The sequence below is a fragment of the Schistocerca gregaria genome, unplaced genomic scaffold (genome assembly GCF_023897955.1).
Source record: "Schistocerca gregaria isolate iqSchGreg1 unplaced genomic scaffold, iqSchGreg1.2 ptg000454l, whole genome shotgun sequence".
NCBI classification, from domain to species: Eukaryota; Metazoa; Arthropoda; class Insecta; order Orthoptera; family Acrididae; genus Schistocerca; species Schistocerca gregaria.
This window is the reverse complement of record NW_026061873.1, coordinates 1,054,234-1,061,117: the sequence shown is the minus strand read 5'-3', so window position 1 is coordinate 1,061,117 and position 6,884 is coordinate 1,054,234.

Genomic DNA, 6,884 nt, shown 5'->3' with positions numbered 1-6,884 from the left:
TCATGTATCAAGAAATCGCAGTGACACAGTTTATTCTTAGAAATGCTGTATGTCCAGAAGACATTCTGTTTTGTAACATGAGAATCCACTTTACTGAGCAAATACTGAAATAATCTCATCCATTCATAAGTAATTTATATGTTAAGACTTGAATTCCTCCTCTTGTAGCTCTCGTAACAAATTTTGCTGAATTCTTTTACTATCTTCACGTAATACCTAGGGCTTCATTCAAGTGTTTATTGTTTCTCTACCGCTTTTCTTCCAAATACACACACAATGCAATTGTGGTGTTTGCAAGAGTGTAAGAAAGAAAGCTGACGCAGTTTGTCTATCAAATTTTAGGGAAAATTTGTAAGAAGCTTTCAAACACAATAGTAAAATTCAAAACGGTGGTAAAGTGGCAGCGTTGTAAGGAACAACTTTTGTCCTTACTTTGTGTTATTTGGAATGGTTGACGGTTGATCGCGTAAGTGGGGACTAGGCGAAGAGGCATCAAAATTTTATTTCGAATGCTAAAAAGGACCAAGGTTCAATTTCACATGTTACAGCAACTGTTAAATACAATCAGCTAAGCACAGTAAGAATTGTCCATGCTCTTTCACAAGCAGCACGATTGGAACATTGAAACACAACGAGAAGGTTACAGAAACAGAAGCGGAATAGATGCATTACGACTATCTGCTTTTCAGCATGGCAAAAGTTGTCTCCGAACTCGTGAGGAATCTGAGGCATGAGTGAATAAAATTTTTAGAACTTCTGAAATTCTTCGCTGGATACGAACACTCACGAAAGATTATTTAGCATCATGGAGTACTTGAAGCCACTTTCTGACAATCATTTAACAACTTGTATTATGGATGTTGTTAAAGAACAGATTTCAAGTGAAGTTAAAATAATCCTCTAGAGCAAGTTTCAAGTGAAATTAAGTCCTTTGTCAGTACAAGCAAACGAAATAACGGATGTCTGAAGTAAGCTATTAGTAATTTTTCGTTTTGCAAATAAGGAGAAATATGAGATGGATGTGGTTTTATGACTTAGCTAAAAACTGGTGTGCACAAGGCATAGCCACTGTTTAGCTGCAAGTGCTAAGCAGTTAGAATATTGATAAAAACAAACTAGTATCGCAAACATAAGACGGCTGTAGTGCAATAACACGGAAAAATTGTGTACATCCTATAGTGAAAGAGGCACACCCTCGTGCAGTCTGTATCCACTGCTGTGCACATCAGTTGGACCATCCTCTGTGCTTCTAAAAATTACGCAATTAAAATTTTTTATAGCAAACCAGTATTTCACGAATCTTAGCCGTTGCGGTAAAACAAGTTAAATTCAGGGGGAAGGGGGATTTAAATTATAAGGTCCTTGCGAATCAAGGTATTTTCATGCACACGCTGTTAAAACCATTTTTCTTCACTACACGGACATGAGCAGCATTGAATGTGAAATACAAGCAAGACTGGGATTATATTTCTTTACATCGACCAATTGGGCTAAATTGTATACTTGATCACCAGACTTCTCTTTTTCTACTGCAGGTGTACAAATAGATTTTCCAGCATACCAGTATCTTGTTCGACATTTTGCAAAGTAAATCTGTAAGCCTGAAATAGAAAACTGCATTAAGGCTAGTGAGAGACTAATATGCATGAAACGCAAAGTGGAAGGCAAGAAAGAGCCTTACAATTTCAGCAGGAGTATTTGAACTAGTGTAACGAAACAGAAATATGTATTTAGAAATGGAGAAGGCTAGTATTAGAGGTAATCGACACAGTAATAGTAAACACGGAAACTAGATTCCAGGACTACCGTGAAACAATTTCCCTATACGTAATGTTGAAAAGCTACTTAAAATGTATCTTTTGACAATGAGAAACTGAAGAGAAGAAATTTTATTTACAGCAGTGAGGATAAATGTCTGGAGCTTCATGACATCCTTCAGTCCATTGTAAACAATTGATTTAAAAAACGTGTTCTCCGGAGGAGTGTAATGACTGTCGTTGCTTCTTGCAATTCCACGAACCACCGTGTCTTGCAAAACAAGCGTGAGTACGTTGAAACGCGTTAAAGCCTACTTCCACAACACAATGACAAATGACACTGTCAAGCATCACTGTGTTGGCTGTAGAGAAGAGAACTCCGAAATCAAATCGACAGGATTCCATATCTCTCGTCACCGGTCTACGCCCAGGAAAAAGGGCTGCAGGATAGAACTTTATAAAAAGGTGTGAGGGTGTATTAATAAGTATTATATCCTGATGAATGTATAGCTGTTAAATACTTTTTGCATTTGTTTATAACAATTGCTGTAGTAATTTGTCTTACGAAGTATGTAAGTTACTTTCGCATTGTTTATTGGAATTGATAACGTTTATGTCAACGTCTTTTATTTTGCTTAACCGTGCTGTACTTCTTCAGTCATGTATAAATCGCTTTGCAGGGAAATGAATCATTTTAGTCAATTGTGGGGATACAACAGCCCTGAATTTGAGGTGCGCTCAAACCCTACCATTGGCTAGAAATCGTAATGTAGCGAGATGTTTCTCCTCGGAGCTTACAACCTATGATGAATTCATTTTTGGTTAAAAACGGTTTGATGCTCAGCAGTTCTTAAATAATTCCGAATATCATTAGCTACCGTCTAAGTAACAACGTAGTTAAATTTCATTCCTGCAATTAGTCGCATCTTTGCCTTGGCTTTGAGTAACAAGGCCAGAAAATCCTAGATAAATGCTGGCAAACTCCAGTTTCTTTTCCTTTGTAAAACCAACCGGAATCGCGTAGATATTTATCATACGAACAAATCACATGAGGCACCGTGATTGCGTTGTGCAAGCGGTTACGAAATTGGTCCGTTGGTCGGTCGGCCGACAGATATAATAGTGCGTGTGGAGGGGCCTTAGCAGAACGATTTTCAGTGCAGCCCAGTCCCGTTCGCGCCATATTTACACACCTTTAGTCGTAGTTAGCAGACTAAGCATAAAAACCAAAACTTCGAGGTAAATGGAGACCCCCCCCCCACTACAGGTCCAGGGGTTGGAATAGACCCGAGGTATTTCCGCCTGTCGTAAGAGGCGACTAAAAGGAGTCTCACGTTTTGGCCTATATGTGGTGGTCCCCTCTATGAATTGACCTTAATTTTTCAAAATTTTCCCGAAGAGCGAGCCAATTTAGGAAGGACGCCTTACATGGAGTATAGCATTCATGTGCTCAGACTTACCGCATCCTTTGTCGACGTGGATCTGCACTTCTGCTCATTCACCTACTGTTGGGCGAGGCCACCCTCCTGGGTGCGTATTTTTCCATAAACTGTGCAGTATCGTTTTCTATACCGACGATTATAATGGACTTGTTCGCTTGGTTGCACCTGACATCCAGCACGGTAGCTTGCCCATTGTAGTGGGGCCGCTATGTACCCTGTCAGTTGTAGCCCTCTGACCACACCCCCTGATGCCTGTGCCATTAACTCCCCATGTATGCCCAGTCACGGTATTTACTCGCTTATGACAAGCTGGGGATGTTTCTGTAACCACAAGAACTTACATATGGTCGAGGGTATCATATTTCACAGGGACCTTATTTTGCAGTCTGACGATGAGCTGCGCGCAAATTTGGAGCGGCGCGGTGTTCATTTCGTCCAGCGTGTCCACTGGGGTCCGAGGTATAATCAGGTTGCCACCGCTGCTTTCGTCTTGGCCTTCGAGGGTGATACATTGACAGAGAAGGTCAACGTGACGGTCTAATACTGTGTTGTAAAGCCCAATGTTCCTCACACGATGCGGTGCGTTAAGAGCTGCAAGTTAGGACATATACAGCTGTACATCCAGCGTCACATGTCAAGATTCTGGATGCCCCCCGCCTCCAATCTGTCAAACTGTGGAGAGCACCATTCGCCTTGCTCACTACACTGCAGGATTCTCCAGAAAGAAAGGAAAATCATGGACTAAAACATACTGGACAGAATGACCTACACTGGGGCGAAGAGAAAATTTGAATGCCTGCATCCTGTGCCTGTGACATTGTACCACGACTGTTGTAACATCGGCGTAATACGATCAGCTCTGCCAATCATAGCCACCTCTCAGTGCCGAAAGATGTTCCTTGATGGTGGAGGGCATTTCCCTCCCTATTGCTCCTGCACCACCTACTTTGGAAGCAACACACCTCCAACCATCGGGGACATATGCTTCTCCATCTTGGAAGGGAACAGAAGTCTTCCTCGCTTCTCTCGCTAGGAAGGGGTCCCCTTCCCAGGTTTCTCCTAGTGGGAAATTTGACACCTGCCAGTGACTGAAGAGCCCAAAAGCAGCTTGTAGAAGGGCTTCACGCTCATTCTCAGTCCTGGAGACTGAATCAGTGAAGTTCTCCCAGCCAGGGAAACCAAGGTGCAGTGAGAGAAATCCAAAAATAAAACCACTAGGACCAAGCTGTGTGTGTGTGTGTGTGTGTGTGTGTGTGTGTGTGTGTGTGTGTGTGTGTGTGTGTGTGTGTGTGTGTGTGTGTGTGTGTGCATGGATGGTGATTTATGCATCTCAGCCTCAGTAAATGCATAAATCACCATCCCATGCACACACACACACACACACACACACACACACACACACACACACACACACACACACACACACACACACACACACACACACAGACATGACTGTTATAGACTGCTCAGAGTCACATGCTGCCACCGGCTTATTGCCTGAGGCATAAACCACTTCATTGAATGTTCCATGCCTTCACAGTGTCACGATGACGTCATTCTATAGTGGAATTACAGACCTTATTCCACCACCTGGATGAGCTACGGCAACAGTTGGGCTTTACACCTGCTATCTGTATTGCCCTCCAGGAAATCTGGTTTTTGACAATGCGGACCCTCTGCCCTCCATGGCTAAACAGATATTACAGTAACTGTAGCGGCTATAATAGGGTGTCAGGTGGAGTTTTCGTTTATGTCCTAAACTGTCTGTAGTGAACCTGTGCCCCTTCAAATCCCCCTTGAAGCTGTGGCTATCAGAATAAGGACGATGGAGGATCTTACTGTGCAATATATACCTTCCTCCAGATGGTGTCGAACCCCTAGATGTATTAGCTGCACTGATTGGTAAAATCTCCGAAAAGTGGCAAAGGTTTAGGGAGTTAATCAACCATAACCCCTTGTGGGTTGTCACTGTGCTTATTTGCCAAGACAGAGATGTCGAATCTTTGTCTCAGTTCGACCTCCGCCTCTTAAATACTGGGACTGCTACACATTTCAGTGTGGCTCGTGGTAGTTACTCAGCCATCGATTTGTCACTTCAAACCCCAAGACTTCTCCCATCAACCCACTGGAGAACACGTGACGACCTGTGTGGTAGTGACCACTTCCCCATCTTTCTGTCACTGCCCCAGTATCATGCTCATGGACGGCTGCCCAGATTGGCTTTAAACAAGGCGGAATGGGAATCTTTCACCTCTGCTGTCACCTTTTAATTTCCCCCACACAGTTACATTTAAGTGATGGTTGAGCAAGTTACTACAGCAATTGTTTCTGCAGTAGAAAACTCAATCCCTCGTTCTTCATGGTGCTCAAGGCGTAAGGCAGTCCCTTGGTGGTCGCCGGAAGATGCTGAAGTAATTAAGGAGCGCCGGAGATCTCTACAGTGGCATAAGCAGCACCCTGCCATGGAGCACCTCATACAGTAGCCTTTAAATAGCTCTGTGCCCGCGTTCGGCAACTTATCAAGCGACGGAAGCAGGAAAGTTGGATGAGATACATCTCGACCATTAGACGCCATACGTCACCTTCCCACGTCTGGGCAAAGATCAATCATCTTTTTGGGTACCAGACCTTAACAAGTGTTACTGGTGTTAGCGTAAATGGCGTGTTATCTACAGGCACAAACGCGATTGCCGAACACTCTGCCGAGCACTCTGCCGAGCACTCTGCCGAGCACTCTGCCGAGCACTCTGCCGAGCACTCTGCCGAGCACTCTGCCGAGCACTCTGCCGAGCACTCTGCCGAGCACTCTGCCGAGCACTCTGCCGAGCACTCTGCCGAGCACTCTGCCGAGGACTCTGCCGAGCACTCTACCCTGGAAAATTACCCCCAGCCTTTCACACACTATAAATGCGGCGTTATAGGGTTCACTGTGGCGTGTATTGACTGAGGTGATGTTCTCGTCCAGCCGCAATTAAAGTGGGAGGTTCTCAGTGCAATTGCATATTGCCCTGACAGAGCTCCTGGACATGATCGGATCCACAGCCAGATACTTAAATGTCTCTCATCTGACTACAAGCGATATCATCTCGTCATGTTCAACCGGATCTCGAGCAGTGGCGTCTTTCCATTGCAATTGCAAGGAACAACATCATTCCGGTGCTCACACCCGGTAAAAACTCGCTTGACATGGTTAGCTGTCGGCCCATTAGCCTCACCAACGTTCTTCATAAGCTGCTGGAATGTATGGTATGTGGGCGGTTTTGTTGGGTCCCTTTAGTCACATGGCCTACTGGCTCCATGTCGGGGTGGTTTCTGCCAGGGTCGCTCTACCACTGCTAATCTTGTGTCCCTAGAGTTTACCATCCAAACGGCCTTTTCATGACGCCAACGCCTGATTGCTGTCTCCATTGATTTACGAAAACCATATGACACGACCTGGCGATATCACATCCTTGTCACATTGTATGAGTAGTGTCTCTGGGGCCACTCTGGATGTTCATCGGAAACTTCTTGTCACTCCATGTCCGAGTTGGTGCCTTCCATAGTACGACCCATATCCAGGAGAATGGAGTTCCACAGTGCTCTGTATTGAGTGTCTCTATTTTTAGTGTCTCTATTTTTAGTGGCCTTTAACGATCTACGAGCAGCTGTTTGTTGGACTCTCCATCTCACCTTCCCTGAATGC